The 15,255-nt window shown below is 38.6% G+C and overlaps 1 non-coding gene across 1 annotated transcript; it reads right to left on the bottom strand.

Annotated features, from left to right (window-relative positions):
- Positions 1-8,233: 8,233 nt before the first annotated feature.
- On the bottom strand, positions 8,234-8,361 carry LOC122790169. The gene has a single exon (XR_006362937.1). It is a non-coding gene; the product is annotated as a U4 spliceosomal RNA (small nuclear RNA).
- Positions 8,362-15,255: the final 6,894 nt, after the last annotated feature.

Raw genomic sequence — 15,255 nt, 5'->3', positions numbered from 1 at the left:
TTTTGTTTGCCAAATCATAGATACTTTTAGCATTTTCAAGTACTTGGTGAAATAAGTCAGTTTTTTTACAGGAACTATTAAACAGCTGATGCATGTTTATCACAAGAGTAATGCGTCTGACAGATCACTTAACTTCTTTGAACTCTTTGGCTCCAGTAAGAGAGGAGTACTTAAAAAACAGCATAAATGTCCTGAAGTGTTACAGTCTAAATACTTAATCAGGTATGTTGTGAAAATGTAAAACTACTCTGAGCATGAAAGGACGCCTGAAATTATAGACAATCACTGTGTTATCAACTTTGCTTGCTTTCCCAGTATTGTTTCACTCACTAAAAACTGCAATACAAGCAATTTTAAAAGGAAAGAAGTTACACCAGCTTGGTTTATTCATAACATTTTTCCAGAAGGTGCTAAAGTAGCATTTGCTTTGTCGTCTTATGCTTCTTACCACTGTATGTTTCTCATACAGTTTGTGCGCGGAAGAATCACCCCTTTTATACTTTTGCAGAATCATAGGCATGGTCCTGTTCATGCACAGAGTGTTACATGTCGTCAATGACCGAAAGTGATGCCGGGTGACATCTGAGGAAAGTGTTTTACAGTGGATATGCCACTGCACCCTCTAATGTGGGCTGCAGTGGGTACACATCTCTGATTATTCATTTTAACTCAGACAGCTGAGTGCAAAATCATTTTTCTATATACAAAGTGTGCTCCCTTTCTATAAGACAGTGTGACCTTGAAAACAGAGCAGATATCATTGTGGGGAAAACAGCTTTATCATAGGTATGGAAATAGACTTGCCCAGGTACAAAATTGTTTTCCAAACATCTTGTCACCAATCTCATAAAGGCAATAGTGTTCTATAGCGTGCAGGTCGCACAATTTTATTTTTAGCCCCACAAACCGTGTACAATACTAATGAATCCCCCACATAGCCAAGTAAGCAAGATGATACAAAGTGTGCATTATAGGTTCATATAAAGATTACAGCCTTGAGGTATCAAAGATTAGACTACAGTAGCCTATTTTGGAATGTATGCGTTGCAATGTATTCATCAAGTCTCTTCATAATGGTGGCTAACCACTGAATCTGTTTCACAGGGATGTATATTCCTAAGTTGAAAAAGTTTGTGAACAGATCCCACGTGCTACTATTGTTAATATTTAAGAGTGACAGCATTTGTGCAAGTTTTGACATTATGTGCATTACATCTTAGAAAAAGTTTTGAAAGTGCAGGGGTCTTAAAAGCATGGAGATAGGGGCAAGGAGGTCTAAGGTGAATGAATATCTCCCTTGACTAAGTGTATACCTCACTAAGACCTGCTGGTCAGAGGAATTATTTCTATCTTAAAGTTCAGCAACATCCTTTAGGATGCTATCCTTTTGCTTCTCCATCAAGGCACTAGATTGAAAGAATTATTTTAACAGTTCTATAGCAAGAATATATTTGGAGTAAGACAGCATATTAACACACTATGTAGGATATCATTCTCCTAGCAAGCGTTTTCACAATTTACACCAACAAATTCAAGGAGGCATTGTGGATGTTTTATTTGTTTTCTTCTTCAAATGCCACACACATTGCAGGTGAATTATACCAGATATACCTCGATATGCACATATATTGTGAATATACCAACTTTATTTACATTGCTTAGAGTCAATAAATATACTCAAATTTTCAAAAAAAAAAAAGACACCCCAGTTTGCTAGGCTGCAGTACATTGCAAGCAAAATATATTCAAGTCCTGTTCTTTGGGATTTGTGACAGGGATTGCCTACCTAATCCTTGACTATCGTTAATTTCTGAATGCGGAAGAGCATCGCTTTTCATGGCAAGCTTTATGCTGCATTTAAGTAGCATTCAGAAGATGTAAAAGAAGGTATTTTCCCACACCCTTATTACTTACTTACATCCTAGATTACTTTTCTCCTACATTATTTTGCCTCCTCTGCTTCATGGGGGGCACAGTGTCTTTGGTTCCACTGGCAGGGTTAATGCAGGTTCAAGTCAGAATTCATAGACTGAATAATCATTTTAATGCTTATAATCTAGGATTTCAGATTTGCTTTGGTTGCTCTGCCCTGCCATTTTTAACCTCACTTAGTTTTATTATCCACATCCAGTCAAACACACACACACACACACGCCATTGCCTTTTTTTTCTCTTTATGTTGTGCAGATTTCCAACATGTACCATGATATCTCAAATATTCATCAAGAAAATACAAAACATGCTTTTCTGCATCCTGGTTCAAAGTTTTTTTGTGAGTTCTAGCACCATTTGCAGACTGTGCTACATTTTAGCAATCATGAAGATATAGCCCAGGAGAAATGTCACCCAGACCATAACAAGTTAATAGTTCATAGGCAGTTTCTAGGCATATGGATAGAACACCACTGAAGAACTCCAATTGCCCTTGAGAGTTGTCTGATTAAATGGCCTGGTCTGAGCCACAAAGGCAGCAAATAGTAGTTGAGGAAATCAAACCCTGAACTATGTGAACCAGCTCTTTAACCACTCATAGACTTAATCCTTTGTGCGACCTGCTTGACCGCAACCAAAAACTCTGGCAGAACAGTAGCACATCTACAAACCTGCCAGCCATGCTTGTTAAGTACAGAGTATACATAATTATAACTATGAAATAGCTAGAAAGTTGGGATGGGAGTCATATGACCTTGAATGGGTCTTTGCTTTGTTCAAAAGAGCTGAAGTTCACATATTTTCTGTGCATTCATGTACACCAATACTGCAGATCTGGAAGAAAAAAATACCAGAAAGGACACCACAAGGTGCGATTTCACAAGGAAAGGCTTTTCAAGCAACATTAAGAAGCTATATTTTGTGTGTTTTGTCTCTACAGTTACAGCATCTCTCTGCTGCCATATGTACTAGTATCAGTATTAGACATGCCACAAACCTACTAACAATACATTTGAGAGAAACTGTACAAAATAAATAAAATAAAAGAAAAGAAAAAAGAAAAAGTCGGTCATTCTTTGCACTCTGCCATTTGTTTCATATTTCATAACCTCAACAAAATCACAAAAATCTGTGTTTTCAGCACAAAGTTATTTCAATTGGAAGTCTAGCAAATATATCATGATATTTGCATTATGCTAAAATTACAGATATTTCCATTTTATTCCTTCAAATTTTGACTCAAGGTGATGATGCTACAAGCACCACTCTCTCAAACTGTAGGATACATTTATGAAAAGTGAAAATCCTGAATTCAGTGATCTCAGTGCAAGCGACTGTGGAGGCAGCCAGAAAGGATCTTGGGTGCAGTGTTTCTTCAAGCTACATGAGAAGTTATCAAGGCATTTAACATTTAAAGAGGAAATAAAATTCTCTGAAATAAAAGCCAACACCAAAGGGCTCTGGCTGACTTATGTTTGCAGATTACTGCAAGCTAGGAGTAGTCACTGAACCCCCATCCTGCAAGAATATTTGTCCCAAGTAAATAACTGGTTCCAAAATCATGGACTAAAACTAAATGTAAAAAAAAAATCATTATTGTATCCCTTAGGAAGTCACCCACCTCTGGGAACTACCACATTGACTATGTGCCTCCAACAGGTAAAACACAGTAATTCAGGATTTGGGAATTTATGTGGCTAGTAACTGATCATTCAACAATCATCTGCCAGTTGTCCTTCTGCTTTTAAACAAATGGAATATGTCTATATCTATGGATGTCATTGCCCCCCTTTAATCAGCCCTCATTAGGCCAGTCGAGTATAATGCCCCTTTTTGCCATATATCTGTCCAGACATGCAAATGGAATGCCCACAGAGGTACCCTAATAAAAGGATACAAGACCCAAACAGTATCTCCTACACGGATTGACTCAAAGCCCTGTCACTATACTTCGTATCCTATTGACTTTCCAGAGATGACCTGTGTCACACATACAAGGCATCCTCCAACCAGATATTGATGGATTTATTGCACACAAGCAAGTCAAATGGAACTGGAAATACTCTGTCTAGGGATCTAAACCTGTGCTGCAATATCAGAGTGGTTTGGAGAGACAGTTATATCTTGCATAGGATACCACTGTTTACATCCATGTAAAGCAAAGCTAATCCTTGTCCATATTCAAGAGCAACCTGATTCTATGGATGGGAAAGAGAGAAATGTTAACCCAGGACTGCCCCCTGTCGTGGACAGAGGCAGCAGTAAATGTTTTATCCATGAACAAGTCTCCTCAAATTAGCCATCTTATGATGCCAGTTATTCTCGTTAGGGGTAGTATATAATTAGACCATGGGATGGGTAAGGCCAGTCTAACACCAACTGGGATAGGTTATTTTGAGCACCAAAAGGGAAATTGGCTTGGCTTAAAATGGCTCACAAAGGTAGCTAACCTAGTACTTAACTTATGACCTTAACTTATGACCTTGTAACTGAAAGACAAATTTACAGCATTACAAAAATAAATGCCCTGCATCATGCAAGCCAAAGGGAAACAAAAATACCTATGTAAGCAATTCATATTTCATTGGAAGTCAAGGGGTTCCAGAGATTATAGACATCTATGTCAGTGATGTTGGGCATTAAGCTCAAGACTGAATTTAGTTACTTGGCATCACTTATAAAATGCCGACTAGTACATGAAATCAGATCTGATCATTTACGAGGTAAATCACAATGAGCATGACGTAACATTAGAAAGAGCTATACTCTTATGTATAGCACAAACTTATGATGATGCAAATCATAATTACAAAAGACCGTGAATAGATGGGGGGTGTGGATAACAAGCCAGTCGCTACAAATTTTTTGTTGAGGGGGAGGGGTGTTGGTTCTGCAGCAAATCATAATGTATATATCAATAATATCAATATTAATGAAGAGCTATAAATGACAGTGATATGAAAACTCCTAAACATAGTAAAAATAAAAAAGGACTACAGGGCAACAGGTGCAAAGGAACCAAAAAGATGCTTGGCAACATATGAGTAGTCAAAAAATGTACCCTAAGCACTTTGGCTACAGACATAAAAAAGCAAGCTATAAAGTTTAAAATCAGGTCTGTAGGATTTGCCACAGTGTGTCCAAATGGTGCCTGAAGAATAAAGAAGAAAACAGAGAAGAGAAATGTCTGTTCCCATATTGCAGTAGTGTGACTGAATACAGTGCATGATACATACAGTCATAATGCATTTAGTTACTGGTAGAGTGACTGGACATTTCAATGAACATGAAATTTGGTCTGAAAAGCTATGGATAAAGGTGAAGCAGTTATACATAAGCTTGGACACTGGCACAGACCACAGAGTAGTAGCTAAATCTACTTGTTCCAGTCCCCTTCAATAACCACAACACACCAAATGATGTTTGATGACCTTTATTAAACTTCCATAAACAACTTTGTTAACCAATATTTATTGCGTTATAACTGAAACGTCGTATAGCTGATTTTAATCAGAGCAGAAACATTCATGTAATGTTAATAAGGACAACGTGACCTTGCTCATCCTGACCCAGTAAGCAGCATCCATACCTCCGCTTGCTTACTTTACTTATGAAGTAGCATCCCAGCACTCACTTCATTTACCATTTATTGAATTACACCTCCAACCAAATAAGCAGTGTCCTTACCGCCACTGGCTTATTTCATGTATCAAGCAACTTCCAACAGCTCACCTTCCTTTCCAAACTCATTGAAATGACCATCCACCACCAGAGGGGGAACAGAAGACAAGCCTGTCTCTCTTCGCAACCCACCAGCCTGACCAGGCTGTTCTCCCTCCCTTCTACCAAAATTTTAAACAACCTAACCACTGCTAAAAATGGGAGGGTTAAACGAAACATCATTGTGTGTAAGCCATACTCTCTAAACCAAACTGGATCCCTGTCATATAAATAGCGAAATCTCAGCTTGACTAATGGTTTAATTAATCCAATGATCCCTTCCCATTACTAAATTAATAACCATAACTTTGTTTAACTTCTGCATACTAGCTTCTCACTTAATCTACCAATATTATCATAACATGTCCCAGGGCATTAACTGCCAAAGGCAAAAACAAAACATTAAGCCCAATGCCACGCAAAACATGCAAGGGCAATAGTCTGCCATCATGTCTAACTGCAGCCCTATTTCCCACCCCATGTATATAATGACAACCAAATGAGATTTCCTTTCCAAAATCAATTTAAGAGCAATCCAGCCAACACAGCAACTACCCAGTATAAGCAAAAAACATAATGACCATTCTAGCATTTGTTGACCAACCACCTTATAAATGACTACATCCAAAGCATAAATGCCACAAACTGTAACCCCATGAACCTCCATTTTAAAACACCAGCCCCCCACACCTATCTTGACAATAGCCAAAATCTGTCAATCTTCACCATATGCCAACCTTTCAATCCATGACCCACCAACCAAGATTTAGTACTTTCACTTAGCCTCATCAGCTGTGCAACCACAGTACTCACAACTACATCCTCTGACCAACTGAACTGCCTTATCTTTCTCCCAAACTTAAACAACTAATCTTTCCTACCCAATTACTTCCTACATGCTGCCACAACATAATTTTTCCAATCTGGTAAAAGACTTGCCATATGCCTTCCTTACAAAAGTACCCCAAACTTCTGCAACGCAAAGTCAACCAGTCTGGCAATGCCCTACCAGAAGCCTCCCATTATAAACAGGGTCCCCCAAACACCCACTGCAAACCATTAATCGTAATCCACCCTGACACTTTATCTAGCAGCATAAACACAACTCATACCACTGCCATATTAAACAGATGCAGATGAACCCTAATCCCCAACACTCCTGCTAAACTTCCTACTCCAGATTAAATTGAAACTCCAAATATTCAACATCCTCCCAATCAGCCTTCCTTCAATCCATCAAGGCACAAACCACACCTCCAACTTATGTCCCTCCACACTCAACTCCTGTAATATTTACAATCTAATGCAAATCCCGATGAGTAACCCCTATCTATGTGCCAAAAGCCCTTCCCACCAAAACGTTCCAAAGGTGCACCCTAAGGAAAAGCAATGCACTGGCTTACTAACCTTCACCCGAACCAACCTAAGTAAACTGACTGACAAGTAACTTCAGTAGCCCAAATAGACTGAAAATTCTTAATCTGATTTTTCATCTGCATTCTCCTCAAAACTTATATTTTCATGCGTTACCTTTTGCATACAGTAAAAAATTAAAACCTGGCCTACCTCTACCAAGAATCCCAAACAGTATCTCGTCAAGCCTTCCCACTTCCACATAGTCAACCAACCACCCTGTTCCCCCACATATCCCCCAAACTACCCACATACCCACCATGTTCCCCCAAAACCCCACCTAATCTTAAAAGTCATACATATACTGAACCACTTCCAATCGGTCCAAAGTGCAACTCAAATGGTACACATGAAACATACTGTAAAGACCATAAGCTATGTGGCATTAATAACACCTGTTTGAGAAACAAATTTGTCTCCCAGAAAATACCACACCTTTGGAACAATCCCCCCACTTCATGTCAAACCTCACTGGTCCTCTTTAAATTCTATTTGAAGAACTAGCTGATTAACGGATAATTCACCCCAGAGGTTCCATCCACGTCCTTCTTGGATTAGGGCATAAGGTGCTGCACGCGAAATAAATCTTTGCTATCTTGTCAGGACCTTAAAGCCATTAGCCTAGTAACTTCCTAAGCTCCTGTGATTGTTGCGACTCCCCCCCCCCCCACAGCAACCCCCAGACACCCCATAAACCATCCCTAGCCCTGTTTTACCTTACCAATGAACATCAAATAAGTACAATTACCTGTGACTTCGGTGTATACCACTCCAGCAACTGAAACATGCCACAGCAAAACCTTCCAAATCCACTTCTGTCAGGCCAGACAATTGCTCACTCCACACTCCCCCAGTCATGACCTCATTGTGCACCACTCTGGTGACTGAATCATTTTAGCACTCCAACATCTGAAACACCCATGACAGCAACAGCCAGCACCTGTCGAAACCACCATCTGCAACCACATCACACCACTCCAGCGCTGGATTGATCCCCTGCAACTAAATCCCTTGACTTGACTCCCTGGTTTTGTGTGTGACATTTGCAAAAAACAAAATACCACAATAAGTACTGTAGTAATTAAAGAAATAGATAAAATTGCTTCCTTCCACTACTATGTATTAATTTCCAACCTCCTAATGATACTTTAACCGTCCTAGTTAATGTTGCTAAGAAGCCATTATTTCACCTCATGCCCCACGTTATGATGGCTGACATTATCCATTTCAGAGAATTAGCAATAATCATGCCTCAGATAAACCTCATTAGCTATGATACTGCCACTGCGCAAAGCTAGAAGGTTGCGAGTTGTGCAAAACCACCAAGCAGATCACCAAGGCTCTTCCCCTTCACTCGCCACGGCTACAATACCTCTTGGCGCCATACCTCTGAACCTCCTGAAGCAGGAAATCTAAGCAAGTCCCACAAACAATCCAGGTCAAGGACCCAAAATAGGGATGACCTTCAAGCCTAACTCTCACTAACTTATCCAGCCGAAAACAGGTTGTATACCAACGTGAACCCCCAAAGGGTATGAAGTCTGAAACCCAAGCATTGGCTCCTACTTACTTGACTCTCCAGTGATTTGCCTTAATCTGACAGAAAAAAATTAAAATTTATGAAAAATGGGCCAAACTATGGCAATGTGACAAAGCCCAAAGTGGGGACTATATTGTTCTCAAGCACTTAGTTGATGGAACTTGTGTTACACCAACAAAAGTGACCCACCAATAATTTACCCAAGTTTATGAAAAGCAGAATTCAACACACTGCAGAAATTCCATACCACCAACAGGCATACCTAGTATGACTCCTCTAACAATATCCTTGCCCTTCTCTGCACCCTTATTCAATAATGCCGAACAAAGCCAATAACCATGGTGAACATGAACGACATTCAGCACCCATATAAAAACATCATGTAAAACACAGGAAAACAGACATAACACATCTTAAACCAGTTCCCAGTTGCAAATAGTATGCAGCAGGTATATTCTTTTATGTAATTCTCGTCAATCGAACATTATACAATTGGAGGTTTAAAGGAAGCAAGAATGGAACACTCCTTTCCTAATAGAGCCAATTTTAACGGTTGCTTCAAGTCACAAACGATGCAAAGCAACAGGTACTGCATCAACATTCATTTCCAGAAAATATAAAGCACAAATGTAATAAGGGACCAGAGCTAAAATCAGAGTCAAATTCAGGGACAGATGAACAGTATGAGATGCGGCTTCGTTGTTGGTTTATCAATTTCGCTCTATGTGTAGTCCTCGCTATTCCACCCCCACCAATGGTTGCAAAGTTTCTCTGAATTCAGATGCATGTTCACAAAGCATCCCTGTAAAAACAGTAACCTGCCTGCTGTCTATCATATTCAAAAATAAGTTCACCTGCTCTCTTGCTGTATCAAGAATAAATGTCCACTTAAGAAACTGCACATACCAACACCCAAGAATTACATTGCCATCAGGTGGTTCGTACTAGACTGACTGTCTTTGTGAGACATTCTATGCCTAGCCAGATTTCTCATGTGAGAGGAAAACCCTACACATTGTGTTCGTTAAGGCAAACACTTTAAAGTTATGCCAAACCCCCAATAAACACTTAATGACAAAAATCTATACACGGCTATAAGTAATGAGGAAACAAAGGCCCACAAATAGTGACACCATTTACTTATTGCCCCTTAGTAAATTGAGAGAGTTACAGGTACTGCACAAGCATTTTTTTTCTTACTGCTCCAGTATCTGCCATTGTTTTCTGACCTCTGCCCTCAACTAGTTAAAACTGCAATTCAACATGATAGAGTATGATGAAAACACCTGGACATTCTTCTGCATCTAAGCTGCAGCTTTTTTTTTTACTAATACTCAATATTTTAACTAATGACTCTAATGTGTATATTTTAAACGATGAAGGGCAATCAACAGTTAGTGATCATGGACACGAGCAACCACAACTTGCGGGGGAAGGAAAAAACAATCTATACCCTGAATGGTAGCAACAGTCCTTCCACCACAGTTGCGCATGCACCCAACTGATAAAGTTAACCTCCCTCTTCCTCCTGCTCTACACAACCGTGAAAGAAAGCTCGAACAGCAATACCACCAATGGAACAAACAGGAACATTCACCCACATAGACCCTTGCCATCCTTAACCCAAAGGCATCTCAGCCACTGGGCATATTTCAACATGCAGAACATTTTGGCTAAGTACAGGGAATGGCTCACCAATTCACAAGGCCCCACTCTCCAACCAACTTGCATCACCACATCCCGAAACAAACCCTGGCCCAAAACACCAAGGATCACAAACTGTAAAATAGCTCTAAACCTCCTGGGACCCAAAATAGGGAGGAATTAAAGTGTTCTGCCAAACACAAAGCCAGAATGGAAGTTCTTGCATTACCATGCATTTCCAAAGTACGAGAAGTCTGAAACTCAAATGCCTGTCATCATACAGGGAACCCAGTCCTCTCCAACCTGCCACAAACTCCAAGGAACCACCACATTTCCTGAGTAACAAGGAAAGAAAAAAAATCTGGCCAGTTGAGAACCATGCCCTAAAGTACTAATATAAGCCAGCCATACCTTCTAGAACCACCCAAAGGCATCATGAGCGTAATACTTAAAGCAGTATGCTCACGCCAAAATGTGCTTCCCTACCCAGTTGCACTTGCATAAACCCGCTTAAGCCCCTCCCATCCTTACATCACTTCCTCCCAATCTTCATCCATTCCCATTTAACCCTTTCATCCTCCCTATCCTTTTAGTTCCCCCTAATATAGTTATCTACCCCCCCCCCTCAGATGTCGTCCTTTGACAATTTGGTTTGTTGCCAAACCTCAATATTAAAATGCTGCATTTAAGCATTTAATCAGCTGTACAAATCTACATTTACGTTACTGTCTTATTCTGGGAACAAGCTAAAACCACTGGGACAAGTCTGGTTATGCTTTATGTACACAACTTAAGGACTATATATTAGTGTTCTACGTAAACGCTTTGCAAATTCTTCTGAAATCAAATATGGTAGAAAAAATGAATGCAGTCAGTCTGGAAAAAATATGAACTTGTCTGCTGATCTGAATGAAACATATAGTGTAGTCAGACTGTGCAATCCAATCAAGCTGAAGATATGCAGAAAACTGTTCAATGAGACTTTACCAGAGTGACTTTGGAACATTCTAGCATGCTTGAGTGTATGAGCGGTGGTGAAACTAATAAAATACAAAGGCACTTGACTGCTGTATGAAGACTGCAGATATCAAGGAAAGGCTAGCATTCAGAATCCTGCTTGCAAATCTCTCATTATAACAAGCAGTTGTTGTAAAAATGTGTCTGCAAGTAGCACATAACACAAAACAGAACAGATGATGTGAAAACAAATGATATTCTGAAAAAGTTAAACAGCTTAGGATATCATGGTTATAATTATCTTAGAAAAGACAACATGAAATGCTCTGCAAAAAACAAAACCGGTTACATGGTCCTCAGTTTACAAAAAAATTGTTTAAAGGTTTCATAAAACAGGATGTCATGAATACTAAATCTTATACCCCTAAGTTGGCTAACGGGTTTATTTATATTTTCTAAAAGAAAGTCAAGCTGTGAACCATGATCATAAGCTCTTGTTGCATTAAAGAATGAAAAATATGGTATATGCCAACACCGATGCAAATCATGCAATAGTGCTTCTGAACAGGAATGTCAGGTCAAGACTAGACCTGCTAAAACATAAATTTCATAGGAGGAGTGCAAAGCCTAACTATTTAGTGACTCTTGACCCATCCTTGAGTTATGTCCCTCCATATGAATAACCCTAAAGGTAAAATTAATGCTAACAATTACAGCTGCTCAGAAATGCTGCATTACCTTACCTCTGAAGGCAGAAACACTACAGCAAAAACATAATGCAACCACACTTGCCCTTCAAAAGTTCATGTCACGCAAGATTCCTGGACACATTTATATCTATACCATGCATACATCCCCAAGTTCCTTAATGCACTTAAAGAGCAACTGTATTTTTGGCTGATTGAATTTTACATTTAGTACTTTATATAGGATAATTATATGGATTGTAATACATTTTAAGGATGCATGCATCCAGAATTTTGAAAATATTTAACTCAATTATTTCATGTGTACAACATCATAGGTCTAGCAGCCAGAACCCATGGAGGTCATCTGAAAAGCAAAGCTAGCAACATATCAAAATGACAATTAAGTCTCTAAAAGAGCACTGGCATGAAGAAAACCTTGCTATGCATCCTGTAAGTAAGGTTTGTTTGCTTTATGAACGTGACACATTTCTAAACATTTTCTGGTGTCTTTGCACTGCAGAGCTCAGGCTTGCAATTGCTCACATTGCCAAGACAACTGAAAGTGACTATTTTTTCCAATATTTATTAGTTTGTTGATTGGTTTAGATTCACTAAACATACTAAACGAATATAAGTCAATTATGCGACTTGTTGAAGGTCACACATGAGGGAACAAAGTGCTTATGGGATTTACAAACATTTCAGCCCAGTACTACCCAGCACCCACAGTGTAGTGCTGCCACCACGAAAACCAGATTAAAATGGATTTGATATAAAGCAGACTAAGACATGCAGGTTAATAAAACCAAAATGAACTTAACAGTTATAAGAAAACTGTATGCAAATTTAGTTCCTGCATATGCAGGCTTCCATAATAGCACCTATAAAAAAAAATCTAAGGTGAATCCAGGCCCCTTATAAGTATGGAAGCTCCAAAGTTATAGTTCCGCACAAAATGGGTTGTACAGCTGTTGATGAAAAGTGGTGACATTCTAAGTCAACGACTATGGGAAGGCATCAACAATTAGATTAGGAGAGACGATTGCAGCATTACTATTCACTTGTCCTTTTGAGGATACATTGCTGCTTACTTAGTTTGTGTTACAGTTCTTGTTAATTGTGGTCATGTGTTAAATACTGTAGGATCTCAGCCTAAAACTACAGAGAATTCAAAAAACATCACCTCGCATTATTCATAGGAGTGTGCATATTAGTCCATGTTTTTTTTTTTCTTATTTCAATAATCAAAGAGAAACCTTCTGAGCCCCAAGGCAATTCCATATAAGTGACCCTGAGTAATAAGCTCCAGGGGTCAGAAATAATGAAACAATGTTGTAAGGATTATATGTCAGTACATGTCAGAAGCATCAATACTATGGATTGTAAAGAATTATGCATCAATACATGCGAGTACATCAGTACAATGCAGTCTTATAACTTACAAATTAGAAATAAATTACTGGCAGTCATCTCAGTCAATACATCCATGTGACAGATATCAGGGGTAATAATTTAGACAAAGGCATTCACTGATTGGGGGTATGCTGTAGAGACAAGCAGAGTGTTCTACAAAAATGTAAATTCATGTTAAACTTCTGGTCACATTCTCAGTGAGTATAACACGTGATACAGTGTAACATACCTGCAATCATCCTAACTTAGTTGGTTAGAATGTGCATTACTGATAAAAATGAGCAACACTGGAAACCTCAAAAGCAAAGTTGGCAAATACATTTTGGAGACCCCCCCCCCATACCTCCATACCACCCCTTCTTATTTTAATCAAAAATCAACTCTGAGGATGCACAAATCAGTAAACGAGGGTAAAACTGGTCGAGTTGATTTTACTGTCACTATTTTCTGTGACATCTGATCTCCACTTATCTATCCTAAATGTTCCAAGTGTTCTAACTAAAAAAACAATGTCAAACAAAATACTTACACTTCATTTGTGATGTTCCTGAACCATTTTTTTATTTAGTTCAGTTAGTTTACAACTGTTGGTGTCTTTGGAAGCCTTTGTTGTTTCTCCTAAATCTTCCTTGGAGAACAACCCAGTATTTGTAAAATTCACAGAATCAGTTAATATGAAGTCTTATCGCAACGCATAATAACCGACATGGTTAATTACTCGCATCACTACACAAAACAGGGTTTAATGGTCAAGTCATGTTATAACGTTCTTGGATGTCTAGAGGCCCAGAGAGAATTCTGATAGCCATGCAGTGGAAGATAATTTTTTTGTGCTAGACATCACTTTTTGAGACTTGCTTTAAAGGAGATCCTTTATTAAAAAAATCAGAAGACTGGAACAGATGTCTGTTCCTGCTCCATTGTTAACTAACTAACTAACTGCACTTTTTTTTTCTGCACAACTCTAATACAATGCAAACTAACTTTACTATTATCAGACATTTCTTGTGCAAGGCCCACCCTATTATATATCTATATACATGTTGGAAGGTAAGTGGTAACCCATATTTTTATTTAAGAACTTCTCATCTGGAAGGGGTAGCATTTCTGCATTTTTTTGAGACTTCTACCAGATAAATTCTTTGCAAAACCTTCCTTTCCAATTTTAGTTTCTATATTACAAGGTATTACATGATTTGCTCCTGGCAGAAATAATGAGAAAGCAGTTTATGAAAGTAATTTTGTTGCCAGTTTACTGGCTAAATATCACTTATTGCTGGGGATCATATTTCTAGATTCTCATAAGACAGACAGCATCCTACATCCATTATTGGCTTTCAAGGCTTTAACCAGTAGACATGGCAAATTAAGAGTCTGATTTAAATTTTTGGGACAATATAGTTCACAGTCAAGACTAAGCCTTGCCTAAGAATGTCCTTTGAATTTCTTTAGATGTATATTCTGCTTGCCAGCAACACTAACCCTTATTTATAGTACCACCATTAAATACAATCATTTTACAGTTGTATTACTGGCTTTTTGTGGTTTTCATAATGCTGTCATTGGAAGATTTGCTTGTGCTTTACAGTTCAAAATAACATTAAGTTGTCTGATTCCTTCTGCCAGCATCTAGCTATATTTGTAGCCTTAGTATGGCAAGGAACCATTTCTCTGCAAAAATATGCAAGTATTCCTTTACAACAGCCAACTTGGTTAAAGATGGCCACCCTCAGAGTTGAAAAAACAAACAAAAAAGGCAAACACTGGTTTTTCAAGTATAAAAAGGTTGCGCTTTTCTCAAGTTTTATTCCACTTACCTTCTTCAGACAAAGTTGAAGTAAGACAAAATTAGTTTAAATACCACACCTAAAAGGTCACATGGCATACTCATCCATTAGTTATTAAAAACATGCACATAGATTAAGCATTACATAAAATGCCACTTAT

Source organism: Protopterus annectens, chromosome 15.part0 (assembly GCF_019279795.1).
Source record: "Protopterus annectens isolate FY-2018-M chromosome 15.part0, PAN1.0, whole genome shotgun sequence".
Lineage (NCBI taxonomy): Eukaryota > Metazoa > Chordata > Ceratodontiformes > Protopteridae > Protopterus > Protopterus annectens.
Note: the sequence above shows the minus strand (reverse complement) of the source record. Positions and strands in the feature narration are given on the sequence as shown.